The sequence below is a fragment of the Mustela nigripes genome, chromosome 9 (assembly GCF_022355385.1).
Source record: "Mustela nigripes isolate SB6536 chromosome 9, MUSNIG.SB6536, whole genome shotgun sequence".
Taxonomy (NCBI): Eukaryota; Metazoa; Chordata; class Mammalia; order Carnivora; family Mustelidae; genus Mustela; species Mustela nigripes.
This window is the reverse complement of record NC_081565.1, coordinates 75,696,521-75,713,107: the sequence shown is the minus strand read 5'-3', so window position 1 is coordinate 75,713,107 and position 16,587 is coordinate 75,696,521. Positions and strand designations below refer to the sequence as shown.

At 37.9% G+C, this 16,587-nt stretch overlaps 1 long non-coding RNA gene across 1 annotated transcript in view; it reads left to right on the top strand.

Moving 5' to 3' along the window:
- Nucleotides 1-14,468: 14,468 nt before the first annotated feature.
- The window catches only part of LOC132025166 (uncharacterized), a 138,782-nt gene continuing 136,663 nt past the window's right edge, over nt 14,469-16,587 (top strand). Inside the window, exon 1 of the long non-coding RNA XR_009406445.1 lies at nt 14,469-14,625. This is a non-coding gene — a long non-coding RNA (uncharacterized LOC132025166). The remainder of the gene's footprint in view (nt 14,626-16,587) is intronic.

The following is a 16,587-nucleotide window of genomic DNA, read 5'->3' as shown; positions in this document are numbered from 1 at the left end:
TGTGGTGAGGTCCAAGTCATGTATTGAAAGGAGGTTGCAAGTACTATTGCTTAATCCATAGGATGGTTTATTTGTGGTATTTATTGGGGGATAAAAAAATGAGGTACTACTTTTGTCATGATAAAAAAATAAAATCCCTTTCCCCTTACCTTTCCTTGATTTTACACTTGTTTCCTTATTAATTTTCTATTGCTTAAACTTAGAGTAGGTGTCTATCACTCCAAGCACCAAATTTAGGTCAATATAGAGACTCTGGGAAAAAAAAAAGAATTGGGGTACCTGGGTGGCTCAGTGGGTTAAAGCCTCTGCCTTCAGCTCAGGTCATGGTCCCAGGGTCCTGGGATGGAGCCCCACATTGGGCTTTCTGCTTGGCAGGGAGCCTGCTTCCTCCTCTCTCTCTCTGCCTGCCTCTCTGCCTACTTGTGATCTCTGTCAAATAAATAAATAAAATATTTTTTTAAAATCTTAAAAAAAAAAAGGCAAAGAAAAATCCAGCCACTTTCAACACTTATCAGTATGAACACACTTAAATTTTATAGTGTTTGGTGGTAGGGTTGTGTGGACCAGCTTATTGCTCTACTCAAATGATCCATTGAAATTGGCTTATTTGATTTCTTTGTGTGATAATATCATATTATGAAAGTTTCAGCACACACTAATTTCTTTAAAAAGTACAGTATTGTAATGCCTCTGTCTTTCTGGAGGTGCTTTAGTCCTACACCTTTACTGCCACTCTACTCTTCAACATACTGTGTGCATCTGGACATTAAAATATCAGAGTATATTAGAATCACCATTCTTGTGTATGTGTGTTTTTTAAATTAATATGTAATGTATTATTTGCCCCAGGGGTACAGGTCTGTGAATCATCAGGCTTATACATTTCACAGCATTCAATATAGCACATACCCTCCCCAGTGTCCTTAACCCAGCCATCTTATATCTACCCTTCTACTGCCTAGCAACCCTAAGTTTGTTTCATGAGATCAAGGGTCCCTTATGGTTTTTCTCCCTCCCAATCCCATCTTGTTTCATTTTTTCCCTCCCTACCCCCATGATCTCTCAAATTCCTTATATCAGAGAGATCATATGACTACCGTCTTTCTCTAATTGACTTATTTTGCTTAGCATAATACCCTCTAGTTCTATCCACATCATTGCAAATGGCAAGATTTCATTTTTGATGGCTGCATAGTATTCCATTGTATATATATCCCATTGTATATATATACTACATCTTATTTATCCATTCATCCATTGATGGACATCTGGGTTCTTCCCATAGTCTGGCTGTTGTGGACATTGGTGCTATAAACATTCAATTGCACATGTATCACCTTTGTATCACTATCTTTGTATCTTTGGGATAAATACCCAGTAGTGCAATTACTAGGTCATAGGGTAGCTCTATTTTCAACTTTTTTTTTTTTTAAGATTTTATTTATTTACTTGACAGAGAAAGATCACAGGTAGGCAGAGAGGCAGGCAGAGAGAGGGGAGCCAGAGAGCCCGACATGGGGCTCGATCCCAGGACCCTGAGATCATGACCTGAGCTGAAGGCAGAGGCTTAACCCATGGACCCACCCAGGCACCCCTCTATTTTCAAATTTTTGAGGAACCTCCATACTGTTTTCCAGAGTGCCTGAACCAGCTTGCATTCCTACCGACAGTGCAGGAGGGTTTCCCTTTCTCTGCATCCTTGCCAACATCTGTCATTTCATGACTTGTTAATTTTAGCCTTTCTGACTGGTGTAAAGTGGTATCTCACTGTGCTTTTGATTTCTATTTCCCTGCTGCCAAGTGATGTTGAGCACTTTTTCATGTGTCTGTTGGCCATCTGGATGTCTTCTTTGCAGAAATGTCTATTCATTTCTTTTGCCCATTTCTTGATTGGATTATTTGTTCTTTGGGTGTTGAGTTTGATAAGTTTTTTATAGATTTCAGATACTAGCCCTTTATCTGATATGTCATTTGTGAATATCTTACCCATTCTGTCAGTTGTCTTTTGGTTTTGTTGACTGTTTCCTTTGTTGTGCAAAAGCTTTTGATCTTGATGAAGTTCCAATCATTCATTTTTGCCCTTGTTTCCCTTGCCTTTGGCGAATGTTTTTAGGAAGAAGTTGCTGTGGCTGAGGGCGAAGAGGTTAGTGCCTGTGTTCTCCTCAAGGATTTTGATGGATTCCTATCTCACATTGAGGTCTTTCATCCATTTTGAGTCTATTTTTGTCTGTGGTATAAGGAAATTTTCCAGTTTCATTCTTCTGCATATGGTTGTCCTGTTTTCCCAACACCATTTGTTGAAGAAACCGTCTTTTTTTCATTGGACACTCTTTTGTGCTTTGTCAAAGACTAGTTGACCATAGAGTTAAGGGTGCACTTCTGGGCTCCCTGTTCTGTTCCATTGATCTATGTGTCTGTTTTTGTGCCAGTACCATACTTTCTTGATGATCACAGCTTTGTAATAGAGCTTGAAGTCAGGAATCATGATGCCACCATCTTCGGTTTTCTTTTTCAACATTCCACTGGCTATTCAGGGTCTTTTCTGGTTCCATATAAATTTTAGGATTATTTGTTCCATTTATTTGAAAAAATGGATGGTATTTTGATAGGGATTGTGTTAAATGTGTAGATTGCTTTAGGTAGCATAGACATTTTCACAATATTTGTTCTTCCAATCCATAAGCATGGAACATCTTTCCATTTCTTTGTGTCTTCCTCAATTTCTTTCATGAGCATGTTATAGATTTTTGAGTAAAGATTCTTTGCCTCTTTGGTTAGGTTCATTCTTAGGTATGTTATGGTTTTGGGTGCCATTGTGAATGGGATCGACTCCTTAATTTCTCTTTGTCTTGCTGTTGGTGTATAGAAGTGTAACTGATTTTTGTGCATTGATTTTATATCCTGACACTTTGCTGAATTCCTGTATGAGTTCTAGCACTTTTGGAGTGGAGTTTTTTGGGTTTTCCACATAAAATATCATATCTGAAAAGAGTGAGAATTTTACTTCTTTGCTGATTCGGATGCATTTTGTTTCTTTTTGTTGTCTGATTGCTGAGGCTAGGAATTCTAGTACTATGTTGAATAGTAGTGGAGATAGTGGACATCACTGCCGTGTTCCTGACCTTAGGGGAAAATCTCTGTTTTTTCCAATTAAGAGTGATATTTGCTGTAGGTTTTTCATAGATGGTCTTTAGGATATTGAGGTATATACCCTCTATGCCTACACTATGAAGAGTTTTGATCAAGAAAGGATGCTGTACTTTGTAAAATGCTTTTTTCAGCATCTATTGAGAATATCATATGGTTTTTGTTCTTTCTTTTATTAATGTATTGAGTCACATTGATTGATTTGCAGATGTTGAACCAACCTTGAAGCCCAGGAATAAATCCCACTGGTTGTGGTGAATAATCCTTTTAATGTACTGTTGAATCCTATTGGCTAGTATTTTGGTGAGAATTTTCGCATCTGTGTTCATCAAGGATATTGGTCTGTAGTTCTCTTTTTTGATGGGATCTTTGTCTGGTTTTAGGATCAAGGTGATGCTGGCCTCATAAAGTGAGTTTGGAAGTTTTCCTTCCATTCCTATTTTTTGGAATGGTTTCAGGAGAATAGGTATTAATTCTTTAAATGTTTGGTAGAATTCCCCCTGGGAAGCCATCTGGCCCTGGGGTCTTGTTTGTTGGGAGATTTTTGATGACTGCTTCAATCTCCTTACTGGTTATGGGTCTGTTCAGGTTTTCTATTTCTTCCTGGTTCAGTTTTGGTACTTGTCTCTAGTAATGCATCCATTTCTTCCAGATTGCCATATTTGCTGGCATATAGTTGCTCAAAATATGTTCTTAAAATTGTTTGTATTCTATGGTGTGATCTCTCCTCTTTCATTCATGCTTTTATTAATTTGGGTCCTTTCTCTTTTCTTTTTGGTAAGTCTGGCCAGGGGTTTATCAATCTTATTAATTATTTCAAAGAACCAGCTCCTAGTTTTATTGATTTGTTCTACTGTTCTTTTGGTTTCTATTGCATTGATTCTGCTCTGATCTTTCTGACTTCTCTTCTCCTGCTGAGTTTAAGCTTTCTTTGCTGTTTTCTCCAACTCCTTTAGGTGTGTACTTGAGACCATTCTTGTTTCTTGAGAAAAGCTTGTATCGCTATGTACTTTCCTCTCAAGACCACCTTTCCTGTGTCCCAAATATTTTGAACGGTGTGTTTTCATTATCATTTGTTCCCATGAATTTTTTTCAATTCTTCTTTAATTTCCTGGTTGACCCATCCACTCTTTAGTAGGATGCTCTTTAGCCTCCATGTATTTGAGTTCTTTCCTCTTGTAATTGAGTTCTAGCTTCAGAATGTTTTGGTCTGAAAATATGCAGGGAATGATCCCAGTCTTTTGGTACTGGTTGAGACCTGATTTGTGACCCAGGATGTGATCTATTCTGGAGAATGTTTCATGTGCACTAGAGAAGAATGTGTAGTCTGTTGTTTTGGGATGGAATGTTCTAAATATATCTGGGATGTCCATTTGGTTCAGTGTGTCATTTAAAGCCTTTAATTCCTCATTTATCTTTTGCTTGGATAATCTGTCCATTTCAGTGAGGGGGCGTTTAAAGTCCCCTACTATTATTATATTATTGTCAATGTGTTTCTTTGATTTTGTATTAATTGGTTTATATAATTGGCTGCTCCCATGTTAGGGGCACAAATATTTAAAATTGTTAGATCTTCTTGTTGGACAGACTCTTTAAGTGTGATACAGTGTCCTTCCTCATCTCCTATGATAGTCTTTGGCTTAAAATCTAATTTATCTGATATAAGGATTGGCACCCCAGCTTTCTTTTGATGTCCATTAGCATGGTAAATGGTTTTCCACCCTCTCACTTTAAATCTGGAGGTGTCTTTGGGTCTAAAATGAGTTTCTTGTAAACAGCATATCAATGGATTTTGTTTTTTTTTTATCCATTGTGATACCCTATGTCTTTTGACTGGGACTTTTAGGTTATTTACATTCAGGATAACTATTGAAAGATACGAATTTAGTGTCATTGTATTGCATGTACGGTGACTCTTACTGTATATTGTCTCTGTTCCTTTCTGTTCTACTACTTTTAGGCTCTCTCTTTGCTTAGAGGACACCTTTCAATATTTCCTGTTGGGCTAATTTGGTGTTTGCAAATTCTTTTAGTTTTTTTTTTTTTTTGTACTGGAAACTTTTTATCTCTCCTTCTATTTTCTTTTCTTTTCTTTTTTTTTTTAAGATTTCATTTATTTATTTGACAGAGATCACAAGTAGGCAGAGAGGCAGGCAGAGAGATGGGGGGAAGCAAGCTCCCCGCTGAGCAGAGAGCCTGATGCAGGGCTCAATCCCAGGATCCCAGGATCATGTCCTGAGCCGAAGGTTAAAGCCGAAGCTTTAACCCACTGAGCCACCCAGGTGCCCCTCTCCTTCTATTTTCAATGACAGCCTAGCTGGATATAGTATTCTTGGCTCATATTTTTCTTGTTTAGTGCTCTGAATATATCATTCCAGTCCTTTCTGGCTTCCAGGTCTCTGTGGATAGGTCTGTTGCTAATCTAATATTTCTACCATTATATGTTTTGGACTTCTTGTCCTGAACTGCTTTCTGGATTTTCTCTTTGTCACTAAGACTCAGTAGGTTTTATTATTAGATGACAGGGTGTGGACCTATTTTTATTGATTTTGAGGGAGGTTCTCTGTGCCTCCTGGATTTTGATGCTTGTTCCCTTCACTAAATTAGGGAAATTTCCTACTGTAATTTACTCCAATATACCTCTGCCCCCCTTTCTCTTTCTTATTCTGGGATCCCAATTATTCTAACATTGTTTCTCTTGAGTTCTCCCCTCATGGTCCAGTAGTTGTCTCTCTTTTTCTCAGCTTCTTTATTCTCTGTCATTTAGCCTTCTATATCACTAGTTCTCTGTTCTGCCTCATTTATCCTAGCAGTAAGAGCCTCCATTTTTTATTGCACCTCATTAATAGCTTTTTTTTTTTTCAACTTGGTTAGATTTTAGTTCTTTTATTTCTGCAGAAAGGGATTTTATTTCTCTAGAAAGGGATTCTCTAATATCTTCCATGCCTTTTTCGAGCCCAACTAGCACCTTGATAATCATCATGCTGAACTCTAGTTCTGACATAATACTAATGTCCATATTGATTAGGTCCCTAGCCATATGTACTGCTTCTTGTTTTTTTTTTTCATGGTGAGTTTTTCCCACCTTGTCATTTTATCCAAATAAGGATAGATGAATCAGAGAGCAAAATACTAAAAGGGTAGCAATGATCCCTGAAAAGTATATACACTAACCCAAATCAGAAGAGACCACTGGGTGGACCAAAAACAGGGAAGAAGAAGAAGGAGGAGGGTGAAATATATATATATATACATGTATATATATATATAAGACTGGTGAGTAGAACAGAGTCACATACTTAATTATGGGTATATTTTGGTCTATTAGAAGAAACTAACTTCCAAAATTTTAAAGAAAGAAAAACTATATATACAAAAATAAGGGGCTAAAAATGATGAAGGGATGGAATATGACTGTAAAGATGAAAATTTAAAAAGATTCTAAAAAAGGAATTGCTAAGAAGTTTGTTGAAAAAAGAAAAAAAAAGAGCAAAGACTGTGATCAGGCTGGAGACTAGAACAAAGCCGTGCAAAAGATTTAGGGTATATTTTGATCTATTAGAAGAAATTGTATCCCAAAATTTTAAAGAAAAAGACAATGTATATCTATACAAAAAATAAGGTTAAATACAATGAAGGGGTAAAATATGACTATAAGAAAGAAAATTAAATTTTATAAAGGTATCCACAAAATAGTTTAAAAGTTAAAATAAGAAAGAAGAAAATTTTAAAAATTGGAATAAGAGAAAATAAAATTTAAAAATTTCACTTTGAAAGACTAAATGATCATGGGAAAAAAGCCATGAATTCTATGTTTCTTTCCCCTAGCTCTGGAGTTCCACAGTTCTCATTGATCAGTAAACTTTAGTCTTGGCTGGTTGTTCTTGTTGATCTTCTGCAGGAGGGGCCTACTGCAGTGATTCTCAAATGTCTTTGCCTGGGGCAGAAATGCACTGGCTAGGGACCAGGCTAAGTAAATCTGCTCGGGTTTGCTCTCAGAAGCTTTTTCTTCCTGAATGCTTTCTGTATAACTTTGGAGGACAGGAATGAAGAGAGAGGCCTCCCAATCTCCGGCCCAGAGGAGCCAAGAGCTCAGGGCCCCACTCCTCAGTGCACCCTCAGAGAAAAGCAGTCAGTCCCTCCCATGTCCCTGGTCCCTGGCCGCACTCTGAGCTCACCTGGCCTGTGACTGAGGGTCTTCTATCTTTGACACATGGCCCTGTTTGGAGTCTTCAAACCCTGAAGATTCCTGCTGCTTATCCCTTGCTGCTCTTCCCGGAGGAGGACGGAGGGAGTCTCCCCAGATCTGCCACTTGTGGGGGTCCCTGCTCAAAGAGCAGTCGTCTGACTGTGCCTCAGATCATGGTTTAAGGTAACCCTGAGCTGAGAGCCCCTCCTCAGCTCCATCTCTGTAGCTAGCTTCCCTGCTCTGATATCTGGGAGCTCTGCCACAGACACTCCTGGTCTTTTTGTGACCCCACGGGTCCTGAGACCACACTGTCCCAGCGAGGGCTCCACCCCATGCTTAGCCTCTGGATCAATATCCCTCAGTGGAGCAGACTTCTAAAAGTTCCGATTTTGTGCTCCACCGCTCGTCAGGAGTTGCCCCCCCCCCCCCCGCCCCCTGCAGTCTGTCTTCCCGTTGCTTCGGATTTACTTCTCTGCACATCCTGTCTTCCAGAAAGTGGTTGATTTTCTGTTCCTAGAATTGCTGCTCTTCTTCTCTTCTCTCTCCTGTTGAGTTTGTAGGTGTTCAGAATGGCTTAATAAATATCTAGCTGAACTTCTGGGACCTGATGATATTTCTGTCTCCTACTCCTCCACCATCTTGCTCCTCCTCCAAATACCATTCTTGTGTTCTGAGAACATTGTGGCACCCTGTGATCCTAGTTTCGTGATCTACGTGGTCTCTTCTGTTCTATATGCTTCCCTCCTCCCTTCACTTGGGAATTGCTTCTTTCCCAGCTCCAGCCATATTGTTACTCAGGAGCCACCTTCTTCCATGACTCTGCCTCACTTTGACCACAAGGCTAGATCATGACCATGACAAAGATTAGCCAATAGGACTCCCACTCTGGACTTTTTGTGAATGGGTGAGAGGAAGAGTTAGTTTCTCTCTGCAGAGGAGAACCACAATTTGTAAAACTCACACTCTGTTGGTGACCACTTTCCCTCTGTGTGAGAAAAGCTAGTTTTTGGTTATTGAAACTAAAGTCAACATTTTAAGAGAGGAAAAAAGGGGGGTCCATATTGGCCCTTGTCATTTTGAAGTTCTTGGTTATAACTCATCCTGGAACCTAGGTACTTTCTGCCTTGCTCAAGTTTTAGTTGTTCAGATATCCTTCAATTCCGTGAGATGTATTTAATATTATTCATGTAAGTTTCCCATTGGCCTAAGTCAGTTTTATTATGGTCTCCATCAGTTATAATCAAAAGCATTCTCACTAAAACAAATGATTCTGTATATTCAATGTATGTTCACTCAACAAACACTTTTTGAGTATTTATTTTAAGCCAATCTTCCAAGGGAAGCAATGTAGTATGAAACCTTATTCTTATTCTCTGTGAGAGTATGTCATGCTAGAAGAGATAAGAATGATAATGGTAACAACAACCTTGATAATACAACCATTACAATGTTTTAAGTGCTCACTATGAGTCTACTACATATTTTATATGCATGATTTTATTTAATGCTCAGGTTAACTCTATTTGTATGATATCATCTCTCACATTTTAGAGATGATGTAATTAAGGCTCAGCAAGCTTGAGCCACATATGAAACAATAGTAGAGGCAGAATTTGAACTCAGGACTATTGGACTTCCAGTCCTTGCTCTTCCTTATTATATCCTACTTCTTATATGTGATGAAAAGTATGTGTGACTTAAAGAGAAGATGAGAGAAGGCAGAGGTAACATTCATTTTGAAGGATCTAGAAAAGTTTAATGGAGCAGGTGGCATTTATACAGGCTTCCAAGGTTGTAATAGGATGTATCTAGGTAGAAAACACAATCCTATACAATCTATACCCATGCTTAAGTGTACTCACAATTGAGACTGGAGGAGGGATTAAAAATAGGAAATGACATCAACTCAAATCTCTCTTGGGCTGCATCCTATACTTTCAGTGCTAGTTCTCTCCCTCCTTCAAGCTTGCCCTCCTAATGATTCTGCTAAGTGTAAAGAACTAATCTGCAATTTTAAAGATTCACAGCTGGAACAATTTCATTTTCTAAGAACCAAAGCCAAGAAAGTTTAGCAGTCTTCACTGAGCAAGTTCAGAAGTTAGTAAATTTGGAGTGAACGTGTGCTTCCTGGACTGATGAAGTTTACATGACTCATAATGGCTATACTGTGTTCCTATTAGGTGCTCTGTGTTTTGGGAGTCTTCTTTTCCCTTCACAGGCTCTTCCAAAGCAGGACCCATTGCATTCCCCCTTCTCATCGCATCAGCAATCTGGGTCTGTCTGATAGAGATGCAAGCAGCCATTTTGATGCATGGTAAAGCTGATCTCTGGAAATATCTCAGGAGTTTTAAATCCATGGATAAAAATATTTTTGGTACACTCTGCCTCTCCCTCCCTAGGGTTGAACTGACATAGTTATTAGTAACTCCACCTCTGTATAAACTTTTTGGATCATACTGATCTACTGAGAATGCTTCTTAATTCTTCCTTGTAGTTATGTAGTACTCCTAGGCCAGTGGGTTCCCAGTGTGTTATAAAGAACTTGCTAAAAGACACTTGCTGTGTGCCTGCAGTTTGCCAAGCATGGAGATATTGACCTATTATATCATCCCTTAAGTCCTAAAGTTCATAGTAGTAACGCCATGTGAGACCAAAGATTCAGGTAGGTTAAGTAGCATGCTTAAGACCACACAGCCAGTAGATGGCAGAACTGAAATCTGAGTTTTGCTTTCATATGACACAAAGCCAGTGTCTTCACTGTGGCAAGCTGTTAGTAGGCAATATTATCTATTCTTTGGCTGGGGATAGTAAAATCTGGAAGTTAAATCACTTGTAAGTTCACATTGCAAATCAGGGGTAGATCTTATTTATATCCAGGCATAGTAGTATGGTATATATCAAATACCAAAGCAGACTTCTAAATAGCATTGACTATCAGATTCTGGGCAGAAATAGAACATGCAGAGGTAAGAAAACATACTAGGGCGCCTGGGTGGCTCAGTGGGTTACGCCGCTGCCTTCGGCTCAGGTCATGATCTCAGGGTCCTGGGATCGAGTCCCGCATCGGGCTCTCTGCTCAGCAGGGAGCCTGCTTCCTCCTCTCCCTCTCTGCCTGCCTCTCTGCCTACTTGTGGTCTCTCTCTGTCAAATAAATAAATAAAATCTTAAAAAAAAAAAAGAAAACATACTATTTGGGGAAAAATAAAGACAAACTTCCAAAAATGCCCAAGAGTTTTTATTAAAAATGACTTGAAGAGGAGGAGGTAGAAGCGGAGAAGGATTCACAGCTGGTTATCATCAAGCTTCTTCCAAACTGGCCATTTGTTTTTGAATGTGTTAATATGGAGCTGAAAAGGAAGTCAACACTGGGAAGTTTCAGAAATAACTGATTGGTCAGATGATGTGTAGGCTCTTTGGAAAACAGACAATGTCCTACTAGGAACTGGCAGAAAAGCAGCCTCCATTGCTGTATTTTTCTAAAGTAGCTTGATGGGTTGAAGGGCAAAAATCACATATTGGTGATCACATAGTGGTGATCTGCCCATTTATGGCTTGTGGTCTTACTTTATATTATTCTATGACTGAACTTAAAAGAATGGCCTTTTTGTATCTGCTTGGTAAGATGCCCAAGGCAAGTAATTCATGGTACTTCCATTTTATATCTAATGGTAGGATAGTTGTCTCTTAGAAAGTAATGAAAAAGTGGAGAGCCCCAGCTAAGAAACAGCAAGGGCAATCGCTTTGAAACTGAGATACAGTTGAAAATTCATGTACTAAAAAGTATAAACATCTGAATATCATATCTAAGCTCTGTATTTTCCTTTGTGTTTCTGACTTTGGTCGTGTGGGAGGATAACTTAATTGGCCTCAGATTTTCCCCATGTCAAGAAAACTTCATCTCTTTAGACTTAATAACCAAGTAATCAACCTCAAATCTTATCAGATAAACTATCTGAAAAACCAGCTCCTGCACTTGATTATACTTCTTCTCTCCCTCCCTACTGTCCACCACTTAATGGTATCATTCCAGTCATTCTCCTCTTCTCTTTTTGTTGTCAAATTTCTCCTCTCCTGAATCATTCACACCAGCATAGAAATATGGTGTTAATGTCTTCTACCTTAAAAACAAACTTAATTCACCCACAATTCATTCCAGGGGCTTCCCCATTTCTCTGCTTTCCGTTCCACCAAGACTCCTAAAAGAGTTGTTTCTATTTGCATATCTCCTTTCCATGCTAATTAGCCTTTTCTCTCAATCACTCCACCTTGTCAAACCCAGTGGTCAATTCTCAATTATCTAGTTTGACCCCATTTATCCCTTCTCATTTTTTAAAGAATTTTATTTTTTCTTTTAGGAAACCACCAACTATTTGGGGTTCTCCCCCTCTCTCACTAGATATTCTTTTTCAGCTCCTTTGCTCATTTCTCCTCATGCACCTGACCTCTATTAGAGTGTCCCTCAATTTAGTTCCTAGATGTCACTCTTCCATCTACACCATTCTATTGGGTGATCTCATCTAGTTTCATGGTTTTAAATGGTATCTGTTGGTTGGGGATTTTCAAATTTGTTTCAACCCCAGCTGTCTCTGTTGAGCTCTATACTTGAAATCCTTACTTGGCTATCGATAAACATCTCAAACATTTATAAAGCCAAATGACTGGATTGCATATCCATGAGCTTATCTACTGTAAACCTGCTCCTTATGTACTTATCCTCATCTCTGAAGACAGAAACTCCATTCTTTCAAGTGTTTGAGCCAAAAACTTTGGTGTTATGCTTAGCTATTCTTTCTCTTTTACACCCAGCATTCAATTTGCTATCAAACGCTGCCAACCCTACTATCAATATATCTGCAGAATCTGACCACTTCTCATTCTGTACTTGACTAAAGTCTCTTAACTGGTCTCCTTGCTTTCAGTCCATTTCCTGTGATCTATTTCCCACATGGAAATTAGAATGACCCTTTTACTACAGTAGTCATACATTTCATCCTTCTACTTAAAACCTCCAAATGGCTTCTTGTTTCACTCATAGAGCCAAAATTTGAAAATGGACCTTAGGGACCAATATGATCTTTCCCTTACACCTCATCAATTATCTGACCTTATTTCCTATCATTCTTCCTCTTGAACACTTTGAAAAACAGAGATGAAAGAAACTATCTTTGATGGCCCTTTAAACACCACCTGATCTCTCCTTTCTTGCTAAACTAATTCCAATTTAATTAGGTATAGACTCCTCTAGGAAAATAAACCAAACTGCAGCTCAGGAATAAATTCTAAATATTCAATGCCTATCTTGGTATCTTCTTCCCTTTGCCAAATTATTGATATATGTCGGGCATGTTACCAGTGTTTCCATGGAAGAGGAGGGATTGTTTGCTGGGAGTTCTGAGAAAGGTTTTATCATTCTTTCAAAGTGACACAAGGTGGTCACAAATCCCCTTCATCAACTATCTTGCAATATCTACATGTACCGGCTGGATGTTGTGGTTGCTATTTTGGGACTGCAAAAGGAGTTAGCAGAGAAGAATGCTGACATGATAAGGATGACAAGCCTGATGGAAAGACAAAAAGAACCCCACCCCCCTTTTTTTGAGAAGTATGTTTACCTTTTATTTTTTAAAATTTTTTATTTAAATTCAATTTAGTTAACATATACTGTATCATTAGTTTCAGGGGATAGAATTTAATGATTCATCAGTTGCATATAACACCCAGTGCTTGTTCCATCAAATGCCCTCTTTAATGCCCATCCCCCACATACAATGTAATATTACTCAGTCATCAAAAAGAATGAAATCTTGCCATTTGCAACATGGATGGAACTCTAGAGGGTATTAAGCTAAGTAAAATAAGTCATTCAAAGAAAGACAAATACCATATGATTTGACTCAGATATGGAATTTAAGAAACAAAACAGAGGAACATAGGGGAAGGAAAGGAAAAATAAAGTAAGATGAAAACAGAGAGGGAGGCAAAATGTAAGAACCACTATTTTTGATGATGGAATGGGCCTACTGAATTAACTTACCTTAGAGATACCCTATCTTAGAATTCATGGTTATATAAAACAACAATGGGTTTTTTGGTGTTGGTGTTGGCCATTTGGGGTGGGGTTTTCATTACATGTAACTAAAAGTGCCCTAATACACCAAACTATTTCTCAAATTATCATTTAGTTCATCCAGTAAAATCTTTTAACCTATATATGCTTATTTAAAATGGGTTTTCTTCTACTTGTGACCAATGGAGCAGCTGAGGCTATTATTCAAATGTCCTCTACTTAAAGCATTACTATCCATAGAATTGTTTTCAGATAAATTTATTTCCCTGTACTATGGGTTAGTGATAGGGCAGTGAATGCATTTTTTAGTGACTTTGGCCTGGGTTCATGTAGTTACAGCCACATGATCTTGGTTACCCTAGAGACATTCTAGTGATTATTTGAGTTTATTTCTGTTTAATTTGTGTTTGTTGTGTTAGGAATCATCATCCTTTTTCCAGGCCCTGTAGCTGTGTTCAGTAGGCAAAAATAGGAGGCAGCAGTGGTAGAGTCTACAGATGTCTTCTTCTGGACACAAGTATTAAGGTGGATCTAGAAGTAGGGTTTTGTCCTATGCTGAATTCTTATTTTGTATTGCGCTAGCACATGGTACTGGCAGTCAGGAAAGAATCAGGTTATCACAAAAACCACAAAGGTACTTATCTGGGAAGGAGCCTGAATTGGCTACCTTATTTTGGTTTTATTTCTACATGGCTAACAAAAATGTTCATCAGGTTTGAGGTTACAGGAGAAATTTGGGACTAAGAAATTTGGCAACTGAAATCTAAGCATCCCTTCCTCACCTCACCAGAATATTCTTAAAGCAGGACTGATGATTCTAGATCTCTTAGTCATTTTGCTTTTTGTTTATTTGGAAAAATAAAAGGTTAGTGTGGTGAATTAAGGATGGTCAGAACTTCTTTGACGTCTTTTCCACTGAGAGGTACGGTTTGCTTACTTTTTCCTTGAACCTGGACTGGCCAGTAGAATGTCACAGATGTGAAGTGATGCTAGTTTGGAGACTACTCTAAGAGGACTGGAATCTTCCATCCTTGTCTTTTGCAGACCCGGGTCATCACGTATGAAGTTCAGCTATCCTTCTGGAGAGACCACGTGGAGAGGCTCTGCAAATACAGAGAGAGGGAGAACGCCTAGCTGAGACCTGCCTGATGGCCATCCTTGTCAAAATAAGAAGTTTGTGAGTGAAACCTGCATAGACCCTTCAAATCAGCCCTGTTTTCAGGTGAGTGTCACTACAGAATGCTACTGGACACCACTAGAACAGGAGAATAGGCCAACTCAGCCCCTCCAGAATTTCTGACCCACAAAATCATGAGAAAAGATAGAATGGTACTTGTTTAAAGCTACTGTATTTTGATATAATTTGCACAACAGTAATTGATAACCAGAACATTTCGCACCCCCACTTTTGGGGGAAATTTTACTTATGCAGGATATTGAAAATTCTTAGAAGTTTATAATGATGATGACCTAGCTTTATGAAAACAGGTGCTATTTCTAAATATAAGAACTATGTTGAGAGCTATGTGATACTTAGATAAAAACTTAGCAAGAGAAGTATGGGGTCTAAATGAAGAAAGCTATAAAATCTTATTTAAGGACATAGACAAGATGTGGTCACTTGGAAAAAAAATTATATGTTCTTGCACATATTTAATTAATATTAAATATTTTATAAAATAAGTGGGTTAGGTGGAATTTAATTAGGATACCTATGGATAAGAAAGTTATGTTAATCGTCAGAAATAAAGTAACTTGACAAATAGGCTAATTCATTTCAGAGGAATCAGGTGAATCTTATTTTTCATTTGTAGTTTGTTGAAATAAGATATTAGCATGTTAAAAATTATTTGGGAGATTAAAAATGTTGGACTAGCCAAGAAATGTATGAAAAAGAATGGTAGACTAATACTTGCCTCATTAAATTTCTGAATATTTGATTAAAAATTAAATGTACAGGGTCACCTGGGTGGCTCAGTGGGTTAAGCCTCTGCTTTCAACTCAGATCGTGATCACAGGGTCCTGGGATCAAGCCCCACATAAGGCTCTCTGCTCAGCAGGGGGTCTGATTCCCGCTCTCTGCCTGCCTCTCTGACTACTTGTGATCTCTTTCTCTCTGTTAAATAAATAAAATATTAAAAAAAATTAAATGTACAAACATACTATAAATTCATGGAATTAAACCTTGTGGTAATAGCATAGATATAAAAAACAAATCATTAAAACAGAGACCTAGATTTATGTCCTCATATGCTTGAGAATTAGATTTATAAAACCATCTACTGAAATTAAAAACACATACCAATCTTGGGAATAAAAACACCAATATATGTAAGGCTATGTGTGCATATTATTTAGTGTGCATTGTTTGCAGTGCTCAAAAAATTAGAAAAAAATGAAATTTATCAGGAAAAGAAAAAATTAAATGTGCTGATCCATACCAGGGAATACTATATAGCCACTAAAAGGAATGAGATTTTTAGTAGTCAGTTTGAAGGGATTTTCAGGATATATCATCACGTAAAAAAAATAAGGGGAGGGAAGTATATATACTATGACCCCATTTTCATGAAATAACAACAACAAAAATGCCACTCCTCATTACCATCATGTTATTTAATGGTTTTATGAACAGGGAGAAATATATGGAAAATACATACAGATTGTTGATCTCATTGGTAGAAGGATTGGGTAATGTGTCTGGGATTGGGAACTTAAATGGTAGCATTTCAGAAAATCTTTACTTTCTATACTATTTGACTTTTTTTTTCAACTTAATTATATATATCATTATAAAATGTATGCGTATAACATTAAAAAACAGATAAGTTATTGTTTTATTAAGTTTTGAATTTTCATTCCAGTGTAGTCAACATACAGTGTTAGTTTCATGTGTACAATATAGCGATTCAACAATTCTGTGCATTACCCAGTGCTCATCATAGTAAGTGTCCTCTTTAATCCCCATCACTTCTTTCCCCCAACCCCCACCCACCACTTCTCTGATAACATCTGTTTGTTCATCTATAGTTATAGAGTCTGTTTCTTGGTTTGTCTCTCTCGCTCTCTTTTTCTCCTTTGCTTGTTTGTTTTGTTTCTTAAATTCCGCATATGAGTGAAATCAAATGGTATTTGTTTTTCCCTGACTGACTTATTTCACTTAGTATAATACTTTGTAGCTCCA